The sequence below is a fragment of the Equus asinus genome, chromosome 9 (assembly GCF_041296235.1).
Source record: "Equus asinus isolate D_3611 breed Donkey chromosome 9, EquAss-T2T_v2, whole genome shotgun sequence".
NCBI lineage: Eukaryota > Metazoa > Chordata > Mammalia > Perissodactyla > Equidae > Equus > Equus asinus.
This window is the reverse complement of record NC_091798.1, coordinates 18,239,204-18,264,658: the sequence shown is the minus strand read 5'-3', so window position 1 is coordinate 18,264,658 and position 25,455 is coordinate 18,239,204. Positions and strand designations below refer to the sequence as shown.

The window sequence follows — 25,455 nt, the reverse complement described above, 5'->3', positions numbered from 1 at the left end:
TTTCAGGGGAGAGGGACCATAGATTCCAGATGTCAAGTGGTTATAGGAAAAAGTCTGAGGAGATTTTGAAGTCTGATTCTTCAGTTATCAACTTCAGGAAGAAAAGAAGTGGCTGCAACACCAGAATCATATCTATATCTATGCATATACACAGCATACACACACACACATATATGTATGTAGATGTATGCACACACAGACATACGTAAACATGGTGTGTTTATAACTTTCTAACATACTTAAAGAAAATCATTTATTCTTTTGTTAAGAGTCAAAATAGTTATTTTTATTTTGGTGTATTTACTATCTATGTTTCTTTTGTTTAATTATATGTAAAAAACAGGTCTGAGGCTGGCCCAGTGTCTGAGTGGTTAAGTTCGGGTGCTCTGCTTCAGCAGCCCAGGGTTCTCCGGTTTGGATCCTGGCCACAGACCTACACACCGCTCATCAAACTGTGCTGTGGTGGCATCCCACATGGAAGAACTAGAATGACTTACAACTAGGATGTACAACCAACTACTGGGGTTTTGGGGAGGAAAATAAAAAAAAGAGGAAGATTGTCAACGATGTTAGCTCAGGCTCAATCTTCCTCATAAAAATAAAAAAAAAAAAAGGGCATATAATACGCACACTGATATTGAGGTATAAATGATCTGTAGCTTTGTTTCAATGCATCTGGGACAGAAAATAACTATGCTTATTATTTATATATTCTTACCCACATTGATCTTGAATTCTAACTATAGTAAGTATAAGTAAATTTATCATTTTGAAAATAATTATATTTCAGTTTTCTTTGCAAAAAAGTTATATGACCAAAACATGCAAAAATACAATTCAGAACTTGAAATTGCGTTGTCATAAAATTTGAAATAAAAAAGAGTGACCAAACTATATAAAATTTCATAAAGTGCACAAAGCTAATTTACACTTGTATATGTGATATTTCTATGAAATTTTATAGTAGAAAGTTATTTTATTTGGTCACGCTAAAAGCTAGAAGAAGCAGCTCTCAAATGAACGTAGACTGTTTTGGGAAAAAAATGAAAAAAATCAGTAACAGAAAGTGAAGTATAAGATTATCTTCGAGCATCTTTCAATCTGATGAGTTATTTCTCATTGGCTAGCCGTTCTGCATTTCCAAAGAAGATGGAATAGGAATTTAAGGGTAATAGGAGTAATTACGTGGAATAAAGGTTTTATTTAACTTAAAATTAATTTAACAGTCTTTTAAGAAAGAATGTGGGGTATCTCAAAAGCCACTTATCGTAAACTATGGTCATAGTCTATTTGTTTGGAATTGGCAACATTTCATATATATATCATATTGTCAAAACTCCAAATATGTATATAAATACAACTTAAATACGTATTAATTTTAAGATCCCTATAGGGGACAGCCTTGTTATTAATACAGCGAAGAGCAGATGCTGTAGCATATGGCATACTAACTCATATTTATGTTAATTTTATGTAAATAGGATTTTAATACAGCAACATTAATCTGTTGTTGCTTTGGTTTTCTGATATATCACTTTACCCTCTTTTTGGATGAGATTAATGTAGGTAGTCTAGACTTTCTCAGAAAGTCCCTTTTTAGCAGTGTAAAGAGCAACGATTTACTTAAATCTTTAACACATATGTTTAAATAGAATGTCGGATCCACAAAGAAACCAAGAATTTATCTAAATCTTGTTCTCTTGCTTAATTGAAACATATTTTAAAAAATACAAGTAAGGGACAATATTGATATCAGTGGAGAAAATAAACCTGAGTTTTATTTCAGCTAAATAGCTATCAATTGGACAGGTAAACCAACCTGGAGGAAAATCCCGCAAATTATGTTCTTGATTTGGGGATGCTGTTCCAAGTGTGTACACATTTCTTCTATTTTAGAAGTTAAAATATTAAATGGACACTCTTTTTATTCAGGATATTCTGGTCAATTGTTTTTAAGGTCTTATCATCTGCTTTTAGGTTAGAAGCACAAAGACATAGCCAGTGTGTGTGTGTGTGCCTGTGTGTGTATATATACACACAACTTATTTATAAATAAATATATTTATATTTATTTATTAGTAATTCAATTTTAAATAAATGTTTTTAATTGAGATATAATTGACATATCATATTAGTTTTAGGTGTACATTTTATTAGTTTAGGTGATTTGATATATGTACGCATTGTGAAATGATTACTACAATAAGTCTAGTTAACATCCATCACCATTACTTAATTTTTCTTGTGATGAGAAGTTCTCAGATCTACTCAGATGGCGCCTTGCAAATATTCCATACAGTATTGTTAACTACAGCGAGCAAGCTGTCATCCCCAGGACTTCCTCATCCTATAACTGGAAGCTGGTGTCCTTGAACCACCTTCATCCATTTCACCAGCCTCCTGACTGCCTCCTCTGCTAACCACCAGTCTGTTCTCTGTATCTGTGATCTCAATTGTTTTGTTTAGATCCCAAATATGAGTGATATCTTACAGTACTTATCTTTCTTTCTCTGACTTATTTCACCTAGCATAATGTCCTCAATATTTTCTTATTATTTCAGTTTCCAGAATAGACTTATAACACCTGACATCTTCATAGATGAAAAATAATAGAGAAAATTTACCTCTTTAATTTACTCAGAATTGTACTAACATTATACTGAAAGAAGATAGAAAATGGACTATTTGATAGTATTTTGATATTTATTACAAATTAACAGTAATTTATACTAAATTAACATATTGAGTTTTAACTTTATTTCAAATTGTATTATGAGCCATAATATAATTACACTATATTTAATATATCTTATAATTCAAGATGAAGGGACATTTAACACAGAAAATGAGTCACCAGAATCTCACTCCCATATGAAACTGTATTGGTTTGTGATCTGGATTTGGAGGAGTCTGAGAAGAAAATTGCTTCTAATATTTGCCCGTTAAAAATAATGATTTTTGAGGTGTTTAACAGACATTGTTTTTAAAAGATCAGGTTTATATTCATGTAACGATGAAGAAGAAATACATGCTATTTCACTGTTGTGGTTTGATCAACTCAATCAAGATCAAGTCAAATCTTAAAAAATACATAATTCTAGTCTAAGATGAGGAATTAATGTAATTTAACCAAGTATAAAGTCAATTTCCATAAGCAAAGGAAGCCTGTAATGATTTAAGCTTATGAATGACATTTTTTGTGAGCAATTGATGGATATTTGAATAAAGACCAAACACCTTTATGGAAGAGAATGACACTAAGCTCCTAATTCCCAAATTTGTGGATAAATCCAAATTTCAACAAGTGATTTTTAAGCCTTTGGACTCATTTGTCATGCATGTAAAATCTCTTTTGTAGAAGTTTACATAAAAATGTATTTAAAATGCATGCTTAAAGTGAAAACTTTTGTTATTTGATAATATGGGAAATGATGACACCGAATACTCCCAGATTAATTCTGAAGAAAATATCAATTCTCTATTAGTATGCCTAATGTTGAAATGTAAATGATGGGTCAGATTATCAGTTTATCATGACTTGAGAAGAATGCATTGTTTAAGGAAATATTTGAGGCAGAGAGCAATTTTACCGAGAGAAAATATGTGCCTTATCACATGACCTCATGCTATCTTTATAGAGCAATGTTTTCCTGCCTGCCTATTCAAGTTACCATTTCAAGTGTAATCTTAGATATCTTATAAATATTGAGGTCAAGAATTGCTGCTATCCCACAAAAACAGTTTCAACTGCTAAAATTTAACTACTTTGGGAACATATGATGAGGTGTGTAAAATCTTGCAGATGGAATCCTGGGTTCTTCAAATAGCCAAGTCGGTTTTTGTAATTGTGGTAAATACTCAATTTGTTTCAAAGGATATATGATACCCTGAATTTAAGTGGCAAAGTTATCTCATCCTGCCTCATGATTTACGTAATATTTCCAGAAGTGGGCAGTGACAAACCTCACACAAAAAATGCAATTGATTTTATTTGGGGTGTTTAAAAGTTTGGCACTATGAATGCCATTCTTGTCCATGGATAGTCTTTTTAGCCTGCTGACAATAATTTTTTTGTTTTAAACAACAATCAGAAGTACCAAAGAGAATCCGGAAGTTTTGCCATACATATAATATCCTGAATGCCTGAAATAGAAAATAATTTCCTGACAGATATACATTCATGACGTTTAATTTGAGAAATGACAAGAAAGTGTGGAGAGTCAGAAAAGAAAGCATGTGTAATATCCTAAATTACTGAGTAAACGTATTGATAAATGATATACTATATGAACACAAAAATAAGAGTCATGTTGTTAAATGATTAGACATTTTATTCAGGAGAGAACCATCACTTTGAAAGGTTAATAAATTCTCTTTATTCTCAAAACCTGTGATTATTGGGATGTCCTGGGAATTTACCATCCAGCCACTGTGAAGGGACAACTCATGTCATCATCAGGAGAATACGATCAGATCATATATCTTTACTTGACAAGAGCTGGCAGTTTAATCTGACAAGATTCTTGCCGATGAGGACAGCTTTAGGAGTTCCACTGCTGTGGTAGAGATTTGACATGTCATTGAGGACGTTGTGCAGAAGCCTGACAATAGACCAGGGCTTGCTAATGCAGTTTAGGATTGCTGTAAAAATTTATTAGAAACCAGAGACTGTAAAATTACTAGACTTCTTCAGAACTGTTTTTCTTTCCCTTGTTGAATATTTATGTGATGTTTAATGCACAGCACATGTTTTAAACCTTGTTTCCTGATGGTGTAAAAGAAGTCTATTATAATGCACATGAAATTGCACAGAATTCAATTAAATGCATGAGAGAGTAAGTAGAATGTCCACCTGTAAGCCCATTTTGACAAGATTTTTTTCATTGATGGTTTTGGTGTCTCTAAGTATAAGGAGTTTCAATAAGGGCACTTATGTTTTAAGAAACAAAAGATATTTACATTCAAGTGGGGAGTAATTTAACAGAACTTAAAAGCATGTGTGACTTGGAGTAGAGCATTCTATGTGTTTTATTTAGAAGGAATGAAGAAAAAGTCTAAACGTAAAGCTACTATTAATTGGCAATGCAATGTGGCTGCTGGGTGATTAAAAGAAAACATAAAAAGGCAAAGTAGACACATTACTATTCTATGTCTGTTTCTGCAGTACACCAGATCTTTAAAAGGTATTTCCAAATAGTAATGTGGGTCAGCTAATTCCTAGCTGTAAATCAGAAAACACCATCCCTTTTCTCATCTCCTAATGTGTCTGAGCCACAACTTAAGGCAAGCAAGAATACTGGTAATATATCAACAAATAAGACCAAACTTGCCCACCCACCCCTCAGCACACACCTATCATATTGAAGGCAATCTTTTAGCTGCTATGGAAATGCAACTCTAAGAGACAGGCAAAAATATGCAGCACAAACACTTATGACTTTCAGAGTGATTCATCATGAGAGAGAGAATCTCAAGGTGACTGGTCAGCATGAAAGCATAATTAAAGGAAGAGATATATTGATTTGAAATTCAGCCACTCTACCTCCCAACTGTACTTTAGGATCTTATATGTATCTCTCACCTGATAAATCCATTGTATGATTTTTTTTTAAACAGTTCTAACCATATTATTCTCTGCTCTCTATTCAGTCTTTTCCCAACCTCTTCAGTAAAGAATAAACCCCATTCTGGCTGTCCTCAACAGGAATCCTTAACTCTGTGTCACTTCTCTCTGCCATAAGTACCTGGGGAAAGGTGCATGAGATTATTTGGGAGGAAAGAAACATATTGGAAACAGTCTGAAATGGTTGAAAGACTGACAGGACGATCCAGCATACCTACACGGAAAATATAGTTTGGCAGTCAATCCGTCATTGCTTTATTCCCCTTTAAGAATGGAACAACATTTGCCTTGAGGATTGTGACTGCTCACTGAGCTGCATTCCAGCCTTTGCTGCATTTCCTCTGCATTCTGCAGACTTGGCACTCTTATTCCACTTCACACTAATTGTGATTGCTGACTCGTGCCTGGATGGGAGACTGCCAAAAGGGCAGGTATCCCAGAGAGACATCATTACCCAGGTTGGCAAATACCTGAGAGCCCTATTTAATGATACAATCTTATTTTTACAGCATGGGGCAGGCTTCCATTCTCACAGCATCAGTTCCTGGCCATGATATTGTTTGGCAAAAGCCTTTTATGGTCTTCTGCAAAATAAAAAAATAAACCATGGGGATATAGATCAATGGTAGATGATCAGATACCTGGGAAGAGTTGGGAAGATGGGAATTGCTTTAGGGTAAATGTATTTATCTAATTGCTGAACAATGAAACTTGAGGCCTTGCCTAGAATAACTTGAGAAATTATATACATAAAAAAGAGCTTTCTGGAGACAGCCAGGACTCCTTTTTATACCAACTTTGCTCGGATATTCATTCTGGAATTGAGGTCACTGCTAAGTCATTGAAAAGTAGATAGAATGGGTGTGACAAGGGACAGAGGAACTTTTTAGTACCCAGCAGGATACACAGGACAGTCTTTATATTCATTGTTATATTTTAGTATTGCATGCTCAAAATATTAAATGTACTCTCTATTTGCAAAATCATTTTTAAATGAAATATAATACATGTATATGGTAAAAAAAAATCTAACAGTATAATGAAAAGTCCTCCTCACTCATATCCTGAATCCACATCACCAGTGCCAATCATTGTTAAAAATTATTTTTGTATATTTCAAAAATTGTCTGTGTATGAAATTGCACCTTAATATGTGGATGTATCAAACACACACAAACACCTCTTTAAAACACACAGATCAGAGTACACATATGTTTATTTTAATTTATTTTTGTAGAGATTGTATATGTCAACACATATGAGTCTCTTGCTTTCTTTTGAATAGCTGAAGAGTAAGATAATACTCCTTGTATGGATTTGCATCAATTTAATGGTGACTTTAAGGACATTTATTATTCACACTTCTAAAAATGAATCATCTTGTATATACGTCTGAACATTTAAAGGAGAAATTGGTCGGATTAATTCCTGGAAATGAAGTTACTGGTCAATTATTTTTTAAATATATGATTAAAATTATTTTTTAAGTATGTGGTTAAATCACCCTCGAAAATTGCCCCGATTGACACCTGCAACAATAAGTATGAAAGTGCCTGGTTTTTTGCACCCTTGCTAACACTGTGTATTTTCAAACTTCATCTTTTTCAACATGATAGGTGGAAAGTGGAATCTCATTTACATTTTTTAAAGTGCCAAGCTAATGAGTGAATATGAGAACTTTAGCAACATTTTAATGTAGGTGACTCAAGCATATCTTCCGACTGTAAAAGTTAAGAGACTCCATTTCAAACCCACAAAATTGCTCACTGTATTAGTGACTATGCATGTGATTCTATTTTAGTCCAGATTAAATTAACCAGCATATAGATTTTATTTTAATAGACACTAATTCAAGACCACCAACTAAACTTGTTGCGGATAATTGTGGTTTTGAAAATTAATGGTTAAAGAAGGGGAAAAATTTTTTTAAGAAGATTCTAGGCAGATAATTACACTCAATTTAAATCAATCTTTAGTGGGATATCTTAAGTATCTAGCTGCAGGCAGGTATTATGCCAATAGGATTTTTATAGCACAAATCCTGAAGTGCAGAAAAGTTTCAAGTCACTGGAAACAGCTGAAAACAAAAAAGATTTCTTTATTGTGGAATTAGTATAGTTTTATCACAAAAGTGAATTTTGTCAATAATGACAGTATCATAGCTATTCATAAGTCTTAAGTGTTCAGTCTAAAAACCAAAATACATAGTAAATATCTATATTGTACCAATTTAGTTGCTAAGCCATCCATTTAAACTACGTCAATCATGTGATTTTTTTTTTTTATTCAATGATGCAGGTCAAAGTTTGGCTCCTATTCTACTTTTTCCAGACCTTTAGCTCACAAAATACACCTTCCACTTGCTGGTTAAAACTCATCCGTTGTTTTACAGATGATTCAGGAGAGACAAAGGAAGACAAAAGAAGCATCTTAACCTCTATGTAGGGCAAAACCTTACCTAATATTATTTAATAGTCTTTTTTTTGTGACACATTTTAATTTTCCACTCCTGAACATGTTCTTCTTGTCCTCTTTTCTTACTTTTTGGGATTCTTGCTTAAGAACAAAGCCCATATTTCTTAGAACATTCGACTTTATATTTTTAGAAGGTAAAACTCTTGCCAGGCAAGAAATGTATTGATACTTTATGTGGAAAGAGTTAAATCCTTAATTTCCCATCTGCTGTCTCATGCTCTCTTACAATCATTTCTCAAATAAAAATTCTCTCAACTCGAAGCTGCAAGGTAGGGAGGATAATCTTAAACTACCAGTATATAAATAAACAGCTCAGGTAGAAAGAAGCCTTATATCCTAATTCATGTTAATTCCACTGTTTAGGGATATTTACCAAAAAAGTTTTTTTTTTCATGTATACTTAAGTGACTATCTAAGGATTTAATTTCATGCTATAACTTCATTGCAAAAATGTATTTTTCATTCACCTGTATGTCCCATGAAGAATGTGATCCAGGCTGTGGGGGCCTCCATCATATTGTCTGTTTGAAACATAGAGTTAATTTCACATTGTGAGAAGGGAAAAGAGAGATCGGAGCATGGACATTTTGTTGCATCTGTCTGGAAGTGACATACATGACTTCAAATAAAATTTCATTAGCTAGAATTCATCACATCATCTGCCTAATGGTAAAGGGCTGTGAAGTCAAATATTATGTTTGCACAGAAGGAGAGGAAAAGAGGATATTGGTGAAGACTAGTAATTTCTACAAAATTACTTTTTATAAAAAGGACATTTCCCTAAATGGTATAATGACTTATTATGAAGCTGTAGTAATTAAGAGAGTGTACTATTGACAAAGAGTTGAACCAATAGACCAATGAAATAGAATAAAGAGCCCAAAAGAGATTCCTGCAAAATTAGAACTTTGATGTCTCACAAAGGTGACTTTCCCGTTAGGGAGAAAAGGAGATGCCATTCAGTGGAAGTGGAAAATGGTTGTACAAAAGGAAAAAGATGAAACTGAATCCTTATTTCATACAAAAAATTATCTCACTGTTTATCAAGGGTGTTAAATGCAAAAGAAAAATTCAAACTCATAATATAAAAATATAGATAAATATCATTTAGAACTTGGTTAAGGAGAAAGTTCTTACACGAAAGAAAAATATAACTATATTAAAATTAAGAGCTTTTTTTATCAGACACCCTAAAAAAATTTTAAAAATGATAACAATCCCAAAAACTACAATAAAAATGTGAACACATTTTCAATGAACACAACCACCAATGGGAGGGTAGATTAACATACTATAACATTTACACAATGGATTGTTTCCAGCAGAGATGTTAAGCAAGCCATGTCAACAATAGGTGAATCGTAGCAATATTATATTAAATGAAAAAATCCCAAACAACTAGATATAGCTGATGCCCTTTATATAAGTTAAAGATTTAAATATAATAGAAATAAGAAGACTTACAGAATACGTATAAATGCAATAAAACTATATTAAAAGGAAAACAAGGAAATAGCAAACACGTGATTTTGTGTTGTTGAGTGTATTCACAGATATGTACTATGTTATTAAAAGTCACTAACTAATAAGAAGATGTTGTGAATCAAAGATTATAATTAATCCATTCTGTTAACCAAGGCACTTTAATAGAAACCAAAGTTATATTATACATAGTTTTAGGAAAGCATTTCCACAAACATAAAACAGAGGCTCTGATTTAATGAGTATTTCTGTTTAAAAAAATGGAAGTGTTTAGTTAGCCATGAGCTCAACATGAGCTAATCGAATACCATAGTTGCGTGAACGGTTAAAGTGAATTCGGTGAAATGAAGATCTGTAACATTCTTCTCAGGCAAGGTCATTCTGCCATTCACATCTCTCTACTGTAATCTCAAGCTAAATACTACGAACAGCTGTGAAGGCAACTTTTGAGAGGAGTTTTCTCAAATAAGAAACTCTTGGTTGCCATACAGCATAATAATTAAGGACATATGCGTTGATGTTTTAAAATATAAATTCAAATCTTGGTTTCAACCACTTACTAGATATATTGGACAAATGACTGCATTTCTCCTAACCTCGGGTAGGACTCCCTCCAGAAGCTCTAAGGGAGAATCTGTTACTTTCCTCTTCTAGCTTCTGGTGGGTGCTGACAGTCCTTGGCTTCTGACTGCATTACTCCAATCTCTGCCTCTTCAGTCATGTTGTCTTCTTTTCTGTCATCAAATCTCCTTCTGTGTCTCTCATATAGACAGATATGATGGCATTTGGAGCCAGCTGGATAATCCAGGATAATCTCTCCATTTTAAAATCCTTAATGGATCTCATCTGTAAAGTCCTTTTCTGCCATATAAAGTAACATTCACAGTTCACATGGAATAGGGTGTGGATACTTTTGGGGGGTGAAGGAGGCAAAAATTCAGTCTAGCGCAGGTACCTTGAATTAGAAACAGTTGATTTGATCATATATGTTTTAACTGATCAAGCCAACAGTTTTAGAAAGCAAATCTATTCACATGTTATTATAATTTTATGAGAAGTTAATGCTCCACCATTTAAGTCAATATACATGGTGATTAGAATAACCAAGATTATCTGTATCAGAATAATCAAGATTATCCAATAAATATTACTGACATTAAATATTATAGTATGTTGTTTTACTTAATTAACATAAGCTTAAAAGTTCTTAGTTTTTCCCCATGTAGGCCCAAGTTAGGCTCAGACATGCAAAGAGGAAATTTATTAATTTTCTCATAATGGAACTTGTTTTTCACAAGTCCACATTCTCACTTATTGTAGATAACTTATCCATCTTAGGTAATTGATCACTTAACTAGTTTATAAGTCAGTCTATTTTGGGTTACTACTTAGTGTTTTCAGAATCCCTTATGGTCCCTTCTAAAGGTGGGTTATGTCATTCTGGCATCAAGCTGGAGATGAAGTGGGGTCAAGTTCTGAATCTTTTGCTCTGTTTCTACAAACTCCATGGAGTTGTAACTTGGTTCTCCTGGCCTCCACATCACTTGCTGGCATCCACGAATGAACCTCAGCCCTAGGGTCTGAGGACTCTGTGTGTCTTGTCCTTATCTCAGCCTTCTTGGGTCTATCATCTTGCTCTCAGCCATGTCTATGGGGTATAAATGCGTTTTCCCATAGTTTAGACACAGACTTTTTTCTGAAGATTGGGTTTTCCAGTCTATATCCTGAGTAGCCTGAAATATAATCCTTTCTGCTCAGAAAGTCTCCTGAAATTTGTGTGTTTTCCTTTTATTAAATTATTTTATTGAAGTCATATTAGTTTATAACTGTGTAATTTCAGGTGTACATTATTATATATCAGTTTCTGTATAGACTACATCGTGCTCACCTGCAATAGTCTATTTTTTATCCGTCACCATACATATATGCCCCTTTGCCCCTTTGGCCCACTCCACCACCCCCTTCCCCTCTGGTAACTACAAACCTATTCTCCTTATCCATGTGTTTATCTTCCACATATGAGTGAAATCATACGGTATTCATCTTTCTCCATCTGGCTTATTTCACTTAACATCATGCACCCTTAGCATCACTTAACATCAAGATCCACCCATGTTGTTGCCAATGGGACGACTTTGTCTTTCTTATGGCTGTGCAGTATTCCATTTTTTGTATATATATGTACCACATCTTCTTTATCCATTCATCCATTGATGAGCACCTGGGTTACTTGCACATTTTGGCTATTGTGTATAATGCTCAAATGAATAGGCTGCATAAATCTCTTTGTATTGTTGATTATATGTTCTTTGGATAAATACCCAGCAGTGGGATAGTTGGTACTTCTATTTTAAATTTTTGAGAAATCTGCATACTGTTTTCCATAGTGGCTGCACCAGTTTGCATTCCAACCAGCAGTGTATGAGGGTTCCCTTTTCTACATACCCCCTCCAAAATTTATGTTTTTGTCTTGTTAATTATAGCCATTCTGATACATATAATGTTATCTTCTTTGGAAAAATGTTCATATCCTCTGCCCATTTTTTGATCGAGTTCTTTGTTTTTTGGTTGTTGAGTTGCATGAGTTCTTTGCATATTTTGGAAATTAACCCCTTCTCAGATATAAGATTTGCAAATATTTTCTCCCAATTGGTGGTTTTGTTTTCATTTTGTTTCATAGTTCCCTTTTCCTTACAGAAACTTTTTATTCTGATGTAGTCCCATTTGTTTATTTTTTCTTTCATTTTCTTTGCCTGAATAGACATGGTACTCAAAAAGATGCTGCTACAACTGATGTCGAAGAGTGTACTGCCTATATTTTCTTCTAGGAGTTTTATGGTTTCAGGTCTTACATTCAAGTCTTTAATCCATTTTGAGTTGATTTTTGTGCATGGTGTAAGATAATGATCTACATTCATTCTTTTGCATGTGACTGTTCAGTTTACCCAGCATCATTTATTGAGAGACTTTCCTTTCTCTATTATATGTTTTTTTGCTCCTTTGTCAAAAATTAGCTGTCCATAGAAGTGTGGTTTTATTTCTGGGTTTTCAATTCTGTTCCATTCATCTGTGTGTCTGTTTTTGTGCCAGTACCATGCTGTTTTGATTACTATAGATTTGTGATATATTTTGAAGTCAGGAATTGTGATGCCTCCAGCTTTCTTCTTTTTTCTCCGGAGTGCTTTAGCTGTTTGGGGTCTTTTTTGTTTCATATAAATTTTAGGATTCTTTGTTCTATTTCTGTAAAGAATGTCTTTGAGATTAGGACTGGGATTTCTTTGAATCTGTAGATTGCTTTGGGTAATATGGACCTTTTAAATATGTTTATTCTTCTAGTCCATGAGCATGGAATATCTTTCCATTTCTTTATGAGTTCTTCAATTTCTTTCAAGAATGTCTTACAGTTGCCAGTGTGCAAATCTTTCACCTCCCTAGTTAAATTTATTCCTAGATATTTTATTCTTTTTGTTGTGATTATAAATGGGATTGTATTCTTGACTTCTCTTTATGCTTGCTTTTTATTAGAGCATAGAAATGCAATTGATTTTTGTATGCTGATTTTGTTCCCTGCCACTTTGTTGTAGTTGTTGGTTATTTCCAATAGTTTCTTACTGGAGTTTTTAGGGTTTTCTATATATAGAATCATGTCTTCCACAAACAGTGAGAGTCTTACTTCTTCTTTTCCAATTTGGATCCCTTTTATTTCTCTGTCTTGCTAATTGCTCTGGCCAAAACCTCCAGTGGGATGTTTTTGATTACTGTTTCAATCTCTTTACTTGTGGTTGGTCTATTTAGATTGCCTATTTCTTCTTGATTCAATTGTGGGAAGATGTATGAGTCTAAGAATTTATCTATCTCTTCTAGATTATCCAATTGGTTGGCATATAGTTTTTCATTGTATTCTCGTATAATCCTTTGTATTTCTTTGGTATCCATTGTAATTTCTCCTCTTTTATTTTTAAATTGATTTATTTAAGACTTCTTTCTCTTTTTCTTAGTGAGCCTGGCTAAGGGTTTGTCAATTTTGTTTATCTTCTCAAAGAACCAGCTCTTAGTTTCATTGATCCTTTTTGTTGTTTTTTTAGTATTTATATCATTTATTTCTGCTGTAATTTTTATTATTTCCTTCCTTCTGCTGACTTTGGGATTTGTTTGTTCTTCTACTTCTGCTAGGTTTAGTTTAAGATTACTTTTCTGAGATTTCTCTTATTTGTTGAGGTAGGCCTGTATTGCTATAGATTTCCCTTTTAGAAGCTCTTTTGCTGCACCCCATAAGAGTTGGTATGTTGTGTTTTCACTTTCATTCATCTCCAAGTGCTTTTTGATTTCTCCTTTGATTTCTTCATTGATCCAATGGTTGTTCAGTAGCATGCTGTTTAGTCTCCACATATTTGTGACTTTCTCACTCTTCTCCTTGTAGTTCTTTTTAGGTGATGTTTAGTTTTTAGCCATCTAGTCATAAAAGATGCTTGATATGATTTCAACCTTCTTAAGTTTATTGAGGCTTGTCTTTTTTCCGCACATATGGTCTATCTTTGAGAATGTTCCATATGTACCGGGGAAGAATGTGTATTTTGCTGTTTTTGGATGGAATGTTCTCTGTATATCTATTAAGTCCATCTGGCCTAGTGTTTCATGTATTCCACCAAGAGGAATGTCCCTTTCACCATTATATACTGCCCCTCTTTGTCTCTCATTATTTTTTATCTTGAAGTCTACTTTGTCTAATATAAATATGGCAACATCTGTTTTCTTTTACTTGCCATTTGCTTGGAGTATCGTTTTCATCCTTTCCCTCTGAGCCTATGTTTGTCTTTAGTGCTGACATGTGTTTCCAAAGGGACCACATTGTTGTGTCTTGTTTTGTAATCCATCCAACCATTCTGTGTCTTTTCTATTCTTTGAGGAAGATTAGCCCAGAGCTAACATCTGCTGCCAATCATCCTCTTTTTTGCTGGATGACTTGATAAGTGGTCCATGCCTGGGATCTGAACTGGTGAACCCTGGGCAACCAACATGGAGAGTTTGAACTTAACTGCTATGCCACCAGGCTGGCCCTTACTCCGTGATTTTGGTTGGAAAATTCAATTCATTTACATTTAAGATGATTCTGTCTTTATGAGGGCTTAATGATGCTATTTTGTCTCTTGTTTTCCATTTGTTCTATATTTCCATTGTTTCTTTACCCTTGCATTTCTGACTGCCTTTTCAGTTAAGTGGTTTTCTCTTTGTGATTTGTGGCTCTGCTCTGATTTTTGTTTAGTACTTACCAAGAGGTTTGTATAAAACATCATAGATGAGCTACTCCATTATCTGATAGCCTCTTATCTCCATTAGCTTAAAGAAGTTCCAACCCTTTCCTCTTCCTCTTCTGAGTTTTTGTCACAAATTAGTCTTTTTTGTGCTGTGAGTTTGTGACTAAATTGAAGTGTTTATAGTTACTTTTGATGCTTTCATTCCCTTTATCTTTTTTTTTTTTTTTTTGGTGAGGAAGATTGGCCCTGAGCTAACACCTTTGCCAATCCTCCTCTATTTTATATGTGGGTGGCCACTACAGCATAGCTTTGATGAGTGGTGTAGGTTCGTGCCTGGGATCCAATCCCATGAACCTTGGGCTGCCAAAGTGGAGTGCACCAAACTTAAATACTAGGCCACTGAGCTGACCCATTCCTGTGTCTTTTGTGTTATAATTAAGTGTTTGCTAATCTGTTCTGATAAGAGAGCTATAATTTTCTGATTTTGTCTGTCTATTTATCTTCTTGCTCAAACCTTTGTAAACTTTTGCCTTTTTGTTTCAGGTAGGAGGTCTTCCTTCATCATTTCTTGTAAGGCAAGTCTAGTGCTGATGAACTTCCTCAGTTTTTGTTTATCTGGGAAACCTTTTATTTCTCCATTATATCTGAAGGATAGTTTCTCTAAAGAATTCTTGGCTGAAAGTTTTTGGCTTTCAGGATTTTGAACATTCTGTTCCATTCTCTCCTAGCCTGTAAGGTTTCTGCTGAGACATCTGCTGAAAGCCAAATAGAGGTTCCTTTGTAGGTTATTTTCCTCTGCCTTGCTGCCCTTAATATTTTTTTTTTGTCATTGACTTTTGCCAGTTTTAAAATTATATGTCTTGGAGATCTTTTTGCTTTGATATAATCAGGAGTTCTCTTGACTTGACATACTTGTAAATCCAGTTCTTTCCCCAGGTTTGGGAAATTCTTGGCTATTATTTCTTTGAACAAGTTCTCTGCTCCTTTCTCCCTCCCTTCTCCCTCTGGTGTACCTAGAATCTATATGTTGGTTTTGCTATTTGAGTTGGATATTTCTCAAATAATTTCTTCATTTTTTAGAAAATCATAGTTGTCTCTCCTCCACCTGAAGCATTTCTATATTTCTATCCTCTAAATTACTACTTCTGCCCTCCATAACGTCACCTCTGTTTTTTGCGGTTTCTTGATTGTTTTTTTATCTCATTAATCATGTTCTTCATATCCAGAATTTCTCTATTTTTTTTTTAATGGCTTCAATCTCTTTGGTGATGTATTTCTTCTGCTCACTAATTTTATTCCTGAACTCATTGAACCATCTTTCTGAGTTTTCTTGTAACTCATTGAGTTTCTTTATGACTACTATTTTGAATTCTCAGTCATTTAGTTTGTAAACTTCTCTGACTTCAGGGTTAGTTTTTGGAGAGTTGGCTCATTTTCCTTTGGCTCCAAAGTGTTACTATAGTTCTTCACAGTGTTTGATGAATTTATCCTTTCCTGGCACATTTGTGGTGGTATAGGTCACAGATTCCACCTGTCACCACTGAGGGGAAGGCAGGAGCTTTGTTTTCTGATCCTGCCCCATCTGCAGGTAGTTGTGCTGGTAGGGCTGCTCTGTGTTTGTGCAGGCTGGCCACAGCTGCTTGGCAGGTTGCATTCATGCAGGCAGGGCCTTTGTGCTCTGTAGGCAGGTCACTCTTACATGTGTGTGGCTGCTGCACTTGGCAGGGGACTGGCTGAGCTGCTGCACTAGATGGGAAGGCTGCTTTCTTTCATGCAGGCCAGTGCTGTGCTCATAGGGTGTTCAGCTGAGCTGCTGTGCTTTGGGCGGGGCATCTTCATGGGGGCTGAGTTGCTGCCACTCATGGGGAGCATTCTCACAGGCAGGGCCACCAAGGCACTGTGCTTGCTCCTGCGGGCTGGGCTACATCTCCAAAAGTGTTCACATATGGGCTGGGCTGCCCTGGCCTTCACTTGCTTCTCGCTGGCTGCTGTGTTTGAATCCACAACCCGGATCTCTGCTTCTAGGTGGGAGGGATGTACTCACCTAGTTCCACTGCTTCCTGAGGATATAGTCCACCCACATTCAGATGTATGGCTACCTGGATCTCTCAGACATTCTGTTGTGCTGTGTAGGGAATCCTCTGTTGGTTAATGAATGTCTAATTAGTTGCAATTTAGAGGAAAGAAACAGGGAACAACTCACTCTGCCATGATGCTGATGTCACTATTTGAGTTTTCTGTCATAACTTTGTCCTTGCAGCCAACCTCCTTGTACCTTGGGACTTTCCTGGAGAGGTAGAGTGTATACTACTTAGACTCCAGAATTCTTATGTAGTTTAGGGAGGATATGGTGTTTATGTCATCCTCTCTTCTTGATGATTTACAATACAGACAAGGGTCAGCAAACTATGGTCCATGGGCCAAATCCTGCCACTGCCTTTTTTTGTATGATCCTCAAGTTAAGAATGGTTTTTACGTTTTTACATGATCAGAAAAATTTTAAAAAATATTTCATGACACAGGACAAGTATATATGTTTCAAAATTCAGTGCTCATAAGCATATTTTTTAAAGATTTTATTTTTCCTTTTTCTCCCAAATCCCTCTGGTACATAATTGTGTACTTTTAGTTGTGGGTCCTTCTAATTGTGGCATGTGGGATGCTGCCTCAGCATAGCCTGATGAGCTGTGCCATGTCTGTGCCCAGGATTCAAAGTGGCAAAACCCTGGGCTACCTAAGCAGAGCACGCAAACTTAACCACTCAGCCATGGGGCCGACCCCCACAAGTAAAGTTTTATTGGAAAACAGCCACAATCATTCATTTACATATTGTTTATGGCTGCTTTTGAGCTACAGTGGCAGAGCTGAGTAGTTGAGACAGAGATCATATAACCCCAAAAGCCTAAAATCCTTACTATTTGGTTTTTTAGATAAAAAGTTTGTTGACGTCTGATATAAATGGTTTGCTTTAAGGACTCAAACTTTACTCTTTATATGTAAAGATAAACTTGGAATGGATAAAAATATAACAAAACTTTTTTTCTCTCAAATTATTGGCCCTTACAATTGAAAGCCTTGGTTTTCATGAATATTATCTCTGTAATACATTAACAAAAATCTAATTAAGGGCTCAAATAGCCAAAAATTTGTCCTCATTCTCTTTATTATTCACACCTTGAGGGCAATAGATGAAGAAAATCCTTGCTATTTTTAGGTGATGGTTAAGGTTAGGGAAAAAAGAAATTCAGCGGCCCAGTTTAATATAAAAATTACCTCCACTATACCTCAGAAACAGGCCTTGGATAGCATTAAACAAAAAAATTAACAGTTTTTTTCCCTGTGCTTTCAAAACCGTGTAGTTCTTTTAATATACTTTAGGGGAAATTTCTATCTGCATATGATCATATTGAACTGATAAATTAATAAACAAGATTTAATATTACGTTCTATTCAATATGAGGATGAGTAGGCGATTCACATTACAGCAATTTATTTGAAGCTGGCTAAAAAAAATTAACCTTTATGAATAAATTTAACAAAACTTGGTTTGTGCTTTACAGAGTCATACCTGCCTGAAATAAGAAATTATGTTTAGGTTAGAATTATACATGATAAAATTATGTGTTCATTCTTCAATTAATTGGCAGAATTTTCATTAACAGTGATAAAAATCTTGACAAATTAAGATGATCATCAAATTAAATCCTAAAGCCAAGAACTATAAAGCTTACAATCCTTTTAGTTTCTCTCTCAAGATTTTTAATATATCTCAAATTTGCTGTCCAATCATATCTACATACATGCATACACACACACACATATACATATATACACACATATATTCACAAATACATACATATATATGTATTAACATAAATAATATATATAGTAAAGATATGTCTGTGTGCATGTGTGTCTGTGTGGATCTATACCTTATATTAGCATATACACTTATATTAGTCTGCACACCTTATATCTATCAGTGGATAGATAATAGGTCATCCAATTTATACATCACAAAAATAAAGACAACAAACCTAATAGTTAGGCTATTTGTTACTTGTTGGTACTGTCCTGTCAATTCCTACTCTTAGTGACCCTGGGCATAGCAGAGTGGAACCCTCTCCAGTCTTTTTGCACCATCCTCTCGTCTTTTGGCTTGATATCAGACAAGGCACTGCTGCTATTCATAGGGTTTTCATGGCCAATTTTTTCAGAAGTGGGTGGCCAGATCCTTTTTCCTAGTCTCTCTTAGTCTGGAAGCTCTGCTGAAAGCTGTCTACCATGAGTGACCCTGCTGGTATTTGAAATACCAGTAGCATAGTTTTCAGCATCACCGCGGCACACAGGCACTACAGTATAACAACCCACACATGAGTAGTGTGGTTCCCTGACCAGGAATTGAACTTGGTCCACGGCAGTGAGAGCACTGAATCTCAACCACTAAACCACCATGGCTGGCTGTTAGGCAATAGTTGAACAAAACTGTGGTTTGAGGTTCTCAATGCCTGATTATCAAGTCTGTTTTCTAAGGCAACGACATTTCAGTTTTCTGGGAAATATTACCTTATAGATATAGAAATGACATGACTTTTCTTATACATTGCATCCAGGTCTCATTCCTCATCTGTAGAAATACTGAATCTATTATGTTTTACAAGTGTATCCTATTTTAATTTGGTTTAGGAGATAGATTTTCAGGGATGAATTAGAAGTTATTTTTCAACTTCTAGTTGACAATAAAATACTACATAGAAGTCGATCTCCAACCCTAGTTGTCAGTCACAAGCTTATTTTAATAGATTTATTTATTAAATTTATATCTCACTTTTTTTCATTCTACAAATCTATTTGAGAGAGATTTAAAAAAAGGTTTGGCAGGGAGAGAGTAAAAGAGGTGATAGAAAATAAAATTGAATTTATGCATTTATGTATTTTTTCATATGAAAAGTATCAATGTGCTTTGAGTTAAAGAGAATTGTTTTACTTTGAAAATAATTTTTCCAATTCTCTTTCCAAGATGTGACATCTTCAGTTATATTGTCCCAATAAATTGGATGCACTTATCAATACTTGTATTGTTCTTAGAGATAAAGAAAGCCAAACTCTTTCTTTAAAAAAATTGTCATTCTTTTGAATCATCAGCAGTAGCAAAAGAATTCTATGCCTTATAGAAAGTCATTGGTTAGATGGTTCAGTAAAATAGTAGTCTTTCTTGTTTTACAAAGATTTATTTTAGTTTATCATGTTAATATTTAACAGGAGGGTACTTTTAAGAGGCTGGGTAGATTCTATTTTATGCTTCATTGCAATATATACATATATGTCATAAATGATATGCTATTTACTATCATACATGAAGATAATGATATATATAGTTAGGCTTGAGAAATTGCTACTCAATTATTTTATATAACAAAATAAATGATTTAGGAGAGTGTGTTCATGTGCACGGGTATGCAATACTGCTAAGAAGCATAACCTGTGGCAGAGGTCTGGGTCTGGGTCCCAGCTTCTTGTCACTCTTAGACAAATCCATTTTCTGACACTCAATTTCACCATTTGTAAAATGCCAATTACATAATATTTTCATGATGAATCAAAATTATATCAAATATATACCATATATTTAAGTCTTAAAATGTAGTGCCCATCGACTCCTTTTCCCAACTGTTTACAGTATGATTTTAATTACTGTACTCAATTTTTAAAAAAGAACAATAATCATCATTCAATATAGCCTTTAAACTTTGACTCCTAAATTTTGTCTTGACCAAATAATCAATTATACCTGAAATCTTTCTTTTTCTTTTTTCTTTTTAAGTTGACTCATTGGAGCTAAACAATCTTAGAGTAATTCTTACTTATGGTACAATAAACACAACATTAGAGTATAAAGAACTTAGATATCCTCTACTCAGCCTTCTTATGTAAACTCAGTTCACAACATCTATGATGATGTTTCATTCAGCCTAACATTTTGTGGTCCATCATGAAAAAGACCCCACAAGAATTCCACCCTGGAGGTTTCTATCACTATTACTGAGCCAGGAACTATTCTAAATTCCCACTTACTCTTTCATTTAATGATGACACCAATTCTATGGAGTGGGTGCCATTGTCACATTGTTTTAGATAACAGATGTGGAAGCAAAACAAAGAATGGTTAATAACTTGGCCCAAGTTACGCAGCCAGCATGAGCTAAAACTTGGCAATCTGAACTGAACTGTTAAGCATTACAATAACATGGATGGGCTCAATTTTATAAATGTTCTTTGTAGAATGTAATTAAACAAAAACTATATTCCGAATGAGGTTTCACCACAGCAAAGGACTTTGCTCGTTTTGTCCTGAACACGTTAATAAAGATCAAGAAATAACGTTAATTGCTTTTTTCTCTGTAAAACAGGGCAAGAATATTAATTTTGGGAGACAACCATCTATAGTTTCAACTAAAGCATAATAAACTTCCTTTTAAAATCCAGAGGGACTTTAAGAAATTCCTTCAACTCTTTTATAAGACCTATATATCTGAGATAAGGAGATGAGAATAGTGAATAGAACCCTTTTTTTGAGAGGAAAAATACTTAGTAGAGAGAGAAAATGCTGATCTGTCTTCTTTCTGGACTGTGGCGGACAGTTCTCCCATAAGAAAATTCAAATAGGAAAAATTGTGGAAAAATGCAAGGATTTTAAAAATGAATTTCATTTTTGGTCAAGTGGAAATGACTATCTGAATAGGTGTATTGAGAAGGCCTTTAGAAGTGAATCTAGTATTAGCAGAAAAGAGTGCCATAATCTGTCATGCCTGCCATGGGCTCAGCAGTGGGTACGAACAACATGAATTGCCATATATTTACCATTGCTCAATGTTGTACAACCTAATCTAGCACCTTTTAGTATTCTGTGAAATACCAGGACAGATAAATGCAGAGTCATTAAGAAATAACATGAAGAACTTGCTTCTCTATACCTATCATTCGTGGTTACTATGTAATAATAAGCCTCACTAGTTATCAGTCTTCTTTAAGAGTTTCATCTCCATACTTCTTTTTATTTTTTCTTTTTGCGGAAGATTAACCCTGAGCTAACATCTGCTGCCAATCCTCCTCTTTGTTTGCTGAGGAAGACTGGCTCTGAGCTAACATCTGTGCCCATCTTCCTCTACTTTATACATGGGACGCCTACCACAGCATGGCTTGCCAAGCAGTGCCATGTCCGCACGCGGGATCCGAACCTGTGAACGCAGGCTGCCAAAGTGGAACGTGCAAACTTAATTGCTGCGCCACCGGGCCGGCCCCTCCATATTTCTTGTAACCCTACTTTCCACTGTCCTCACGTCTTCAAAAATACCCACCCCTGATACATACACAGAGCATGCTAATTAAGCATCTTTGCTACTGTGCATTGGTAATACTTTTTTCACGAGAAATGAATTCTATCTATATAGGGAGTATGTGCATCTTACCTTAACTGAATCCTGACTCCCTTAGGATGTTTTTCCTATCAAATTCTTAAGAGAAACTTGCTTTCCTCCATGGCCCACATAGCTAAGGAGAGAATAGTAGCTTTAGCATCCTTTTCACTCACCAGAGCCTCTCAACACTGTCACTCTTACATCCTCACATGAACTCCTACTCCTTTCAGAGCCATAACACTCAGCAATCTGCTTCTCGACACAATTTCTTATCTATCAATATTAGAGTCATTCTTCCTTGTTCACTGAATATTTTGGTACCTGTTTCACAGTTCTTTTTTTTTAATCACTTCAATGGTCTCAGTGTTTTAAATATGACTATGGAAAATCTGTGCAGTTTCTTATCATTTCATATCATGTGATATGATCTTTTTTCAATATCAGTTTCCCCTCCTAATGTCACATGATGAATTTTATCCTTACTCATTCTACTTCTGAAATCTACAGGCCCTGAAGTCCCAATCTCTGATGATAGCCTTCATATCAAGTTTTTGTTATTATTGTTTATTACACCTCCTGCAATCGTTCAACTTCATTAAGATCGCCAATCCCCTGACTCCTTTTCTTCTCTATATTTTTACCTGCTTTCTTAAATAGCTTAGTCTAAAATACATATGTTTTGGAAATATCCTCAATTTCTGTGCCTCCTTTATTTTTCCAATTCACCATTCTGAAAAAAAAACATGAGACTTTGGGTGAGTTCAACTGTTCATCTTCTCTTCAACTTCATCTGGGATGCTCAATGCTCTTAGAAAAACATCAGCACCACCACTGTTTTAACAGTATCAGATTTGTTTTCTCCAGCTTCAAGGGGCCCTCAACACTGTGGAGATATTTTTTAGATTCCATGTTCATTCACAGAGAAAAATAGCAGGCATAAGTTAGAAACACCTTCAGCTTTCTGCCGTCCCATGTCCAAATTTTACAGACTCACATCCATCTCTCTCTTTTTACAATTAAGATAAAAGCGATGTCCTTCCTCATCCTGCTTACTGCTCCGCTTCTGTGCTTGAACTCTTCCGCTCTCGCCTCCTCAGGACCTCACACTGTTAATTTTCTCTCTTTTTCTGGAATCTTCAACCACCTCCTCTACTGGCTTTTCCCCAAATATAGACCAAGGTTCAAGTTTTCTTTCATCTTTTAAACCAATTCTCACCCAATTTTATATTCAAACTCTAATAACACTCTCTCTTTCTGTTTTATATCAAGTTTCCTGAATATAAAAATTTTCTAGTTTTAATGAAGTGCAGACTTCTTTTTTTCTTTATGGATTGTGCTTTCGATGTCATACCTAAGAAATCTTTACCTAATATTTTCTCCTATGTTTTCTTATAGGCATTTTATAGTTTTAAGTTTTGCTTTTAGATTTATGACCAATTTTGATGTGTGTTATGGATTGAGGTTTAGTGTTTGCATAGGAATATTAAAACTGTCAACTACACTGCCTATTCATCCTTTATCGGATGTAATTGCTTGGCTTCCTGAACAACTGCAAACTGACTTTATGGTTTCTACGGTACTTCAAAGTTTTTCTCAACAAGGGTACTCTTATTCCAAAATCCAATAGACAGGTTTAGTTCTTTTCTTACATCATGTCTCGTAAGTGTTACAAATGGTTTGACCGTTCTTTTTTTTTTTTTTTTTTTTTTTGCTATTTCTTAGGGTATAATTTACACACAGTAAAATCGACCCTTTAAAGTTTTGAAAGTTTGAAAAGTACTTAAAATTGTATAACCACCATTAAAGTCAATATATAGAATAGTTTCATCATCCTTTGAATTTTCCCTCTTGCCCTATGTAGCCAATCTCTCCCCCTACTCAGACCGCTGGCAACCTCTACTCAGTTTTCTGTCCCTACAATTTTCCCTTTTCTAGAATGTTATATGAATGTAGTCATACAATACGCAGTCTTTTCAGCCCGGCTTCTTTCCCTTAACGTAGTGCATTTGATAAGCACTTCCCCATCCTGTTGTGGTGTGTATTAGTAGTTTATTCCTTTTAGTGTTGAGTAGTATTCTATCGTATGGACACACCACAGTTTGTTTAACCATTTACTGATTTAAGGATATTTGGGTTGTTTCTAACTTTTACCAATTAACAATAAATCCTGTTTAAACTTTAGGTACAGATGTTTATGAAAGCATAAATTTCCACATACTTTGGATAAATGCCTAGAGGTGAAACAGCTGTGTCATATGCTAAGTGTATGTTTAGCTTTATAAGAAAGAGTTAAAATGTTTTCAACATGGCTGCAACTTTTTGCACTACCACCTGAATATTGGGAGAGTTCCAGTTGCCCCACATCTGAGCTATTATTTGATATTGTCAATTATTTTTCTTTTCTTTTTTTTCTCAGTCAAATAGATGTGCAGTGGTATCACATTGTGATTTTAATATGCGTTTCCCTATAAATTTAATGTGGTGGAAGATATTTCCATAGACTTATTTGCTATCTGAATGTCTTCTTACTCAAGCCTCTGCTCAAATACTTTTCCTGTTTTTAAAATTGGGCTGTTTGTTTTCTTGTAAGAGTTTTGAGAGTTCTTCATACAGTAAGGATAAAAATCCCTTACCAGATATAATATTCACATATACTTTACACCAATCTATGGCTTGCTTTTTCATTATTTTAACAGTGTTTCCAAGAGTAAAATTTTCTAGTTTTAATGAAGTGCAGACTTCTTTTTTTCTTTATGGATTGTGCTTTCGATGTCATACCTAAGAAATCTTTACCTAATATTTTCTCCTATGTTTTCTTCTAGGCATTTTATAGTTTTAAGTTTTGCTTTTAGATTTATGACCAATTTTGAGGGCTTTCTTCTTTTTGATGTGTGTTATGGATTGAGGTTTAGTGTTTGCATAGGAATATTAAATTTTTCTGGTATCACTTGTTCAAGACTACTATACCCTTTCTGCCTTTGTACCTTTGGGGGAAAAATATCAACTATATTTGTGTGGCTCTATTTCTGGACTTTCATATTCCATTGCTCTACATGCCTTTTGCCAGTACTACACTGTGCTGATTACTGTGGCTTTATCGTTTGTCCTGAAATCAAGTAACATGAGTCCTCTGACTTTGTTGTTCTTTTACAAAAAAACTTTGACTATTTTAGCTTCTTTGTATTTCCATATTCATTTTAGT

At 34.7% G+C, this 25,455-nt stretch overlaps 1 long non-coding RNA gene across 1 annotated transcript in view; it reads left to right on the top strand.

The window, feature by feature from the left end:
- Positions 1–25,455, top strand: part of LOC123288754 (uncharacterized) — a 2,093,166-nt gene that overhangs the window by 169,385 nt on the left and 1,898,326 nt on the right. The window lies entirely within an intron of this gene.